The sequence below is a fragment of the Rana temporaria genome, chromosome 3, assembly GCF_905171775.1.
Source record: "Rana temporaria chromosome 3, aRanTem1.1, whole genome shotgun sequence".
In the NCBI taxonomy this organism is placed as follows: domain Eukaryota; kingdom Metazoa; phylum Chordata; class Amphibia; order Anura; family Ranidae; genus Rana; species Rana temporaria.
The window spans coordinates 433145671-433148066 of record NC_053491.1 but is presented as its reverse complement, the minus strand read 5'-3'; the positions used below and the strand labels follow the sequence as shown (position 1 = coordinate 433148066).

The window sequence follows — 2396 nt, the reverse complement described above, 5'->3', positions numbered from 1 at the left end:
GGCCGCCGCTGCTGTTAACCAAAAGGCAAGCTCCAAGCCAAAAGCGGCCACAGGGCACAGAGGACAGGCAGCCTACCGGGAAATATCCTGGTATCCCGGTAGGCCGGCCCTGTTAATGTGTCATTAACTTTGCACTGACCCCTGCAGCAGATCGCAAGGACATTGGAATGTGGTGAGAGAAGCCAGACGGGAACGTGGCTTTTTCTGCACTGCATTCTAGTGTGAACGGGCCCTAAGGGAATACCCATTAAAATCTCAGCTTACATGCTTCCCAACCGTGCGCACAGGGTATGCCGGATGTGCCTGGGGGGGGGGGGGGGGGGAGTAAAAAACTAAAAAACCCTCTTATAACTGGGGATGTAGCTGTGTTCAGAATTAGGCAATCACATTCAAACTCATGTTAAATAGGAGTCAGTACACACCTACCATCATTTAATGTGCCTCTGATTACCCAAATAAAGTTCAGCTGTTCTAGTAGGTCTTTCCTGACATTTTCTTAGTTGTATCCTACAGCAAAAGCCATGGGCCACAGAGCGCTTCTAAAGCATCAGAGGGGTCTCATTATTAAAAGGTATCAGTCAGGAGAATAGTACACAATAATTTCCAAGGCATTAGATATATAATGGAACACAGTGAATACAATCATCATTAAGTGGAGAAAATATGGCACAACAGTGACATTACAAAGTACTGGATGTCACTCCAAAATTGATAAAAATATGAGAAGATTACTGATCAGGAAGGTGCCATTATATTCAGTAATTCCATTGCACATCCATTAATACCATTGGACAAGCAAAGGAAATAGTCTAATAGCATTTTTTCATCCTAGTCACACAGAACAAATGTACAAGAACTTTCACTAGATGATTATTTTAGAGGTCGACCGATATATCGGCCGATATTTTGCCTTTTATTGCCTATTATTGCCTATTATTATGTATAAAAAGCCTGATTGTTAGGATATGAGGCAGGGGCATGCTGGGTGGAAATCTCTCCCCTCCGGCCGCCCAGTGTCTATTCTAAACGGCTGCTATCATGGCCGCTGCCTTGCTGACCATTTTTGTTTTCCCCGTGGAGGAAGTCAGCAGCAGCAGCTGCCAATAGGCTGTTACTGGCCGCGCTGCATTCTGGGGTTTGTAGTCTGGAGGCAAAGGCGGGGCGTGCAGCACGTCAGGAGACAAATGGAGCTGTCTTTGGCCAGGCGAGGAGACGGAACAGAGCCAGGAGTGCTCCTCTGGTGGGCACTAAGGAGGTGGCAGTGAATGACATTATTGAGCTGTACTGGTGGGCACTGATGAGCTGTACTGGTGGGCACTGATGAGCTGTACTGGTGGGCACTGATGAGCTGTACTGGTGGGCACTGATGAGGCGGGACTGATGTGATGTACTGGTGGGCACTGGTGAGATGCACTGGTGGGCACTGATGAGGTGGCACTGGTAGGCACTGATGGTCTCCACTCGTGGGCACTGATGAGGTTGCACTGACAGGCTGCACTGGTGGGCACAAATTGGTTACTGATAGGCTACACTGGTGGGCACTGATGGGCTGCACTGGTGGGTAGTGATGTGGCACTGACAGGCTGCACTGATGGACACTGACAGGCTGAACTGGTGGGCACTAATGAGGTGGCACTGATGGACACTGATAGGCTGCACCCCACCTCTCCACCCTAAACAATAACCTCCTCCACACCTCTCCACCCTAGATTTTCTGAGATGAAGGAAAAAGAAAAAATATCGGCCTAAAATATCTGCTGCAAAAATCGGCAACATATATCAGCCATCGGCCGCCCCGATTTCTAAATATCGGCATCGGCCAGAGAAAAAAACATATCGGTCGGTCTCTAGATTATTTCCAAACTTTAAAATATTATGGCGAAAGGGTAATCCAAAGTGTGATACAGAAAAATTAAAAGAAATGAACCTAAAAAAAAAAAAAACATGTTTCCGCCCGGTCTCGAACCGGGGACCTTTCGCGTGTGAGGCGAACGTGATAACCACTACACTACGGAAACTCACATGGTGGGTTTGTTCATCTTCACTCTCTCACCAAACACTTCGATCAATTCCAAGATTTTCTTATTGGTGCGCCTGAAAATTTAGCTCTACCTTCACCACCTCTTGCCCAGCTGCCATTCCCTTTGAAGGTGTCTTCTCTTCACCTGCCACCACCTTCTTGCTTTTTCCCAGACCCAATGGATTGCCTCGGCTTCATGAACTAATAGCATTTATGTTGAACTACAGCCACAACAATTTTTTTCTGACATACAGTCACATTACACTAGTGTTTGTACATAAGTAAATTATATCTTAGTGCAAGGGTCCTCAAACTTTTTAACAGGGGGCCAGTTCACGATCCCTCAGACTGTTGGGGGGGACGGACTATAGTTTAA

At 46.9% G+C, this 2396-nt stretch overlaps 1 non-coding gene across 1 annotated transcript; it reads right to left on the bottom strand.

Moving 5' to 3' along the window:
* Positions 1–1945: 1945 nt before the first annotated feature.
* Positions 1946–2018, bottom strand: TRNAV-CAC. Its single transcript has one exon. It is a non-coding gene; the product is annotated as a tRNA-Val (tRNA).
* Between the last annotated feature and the right edge of the window lie 378 nt (positions 2019–2396).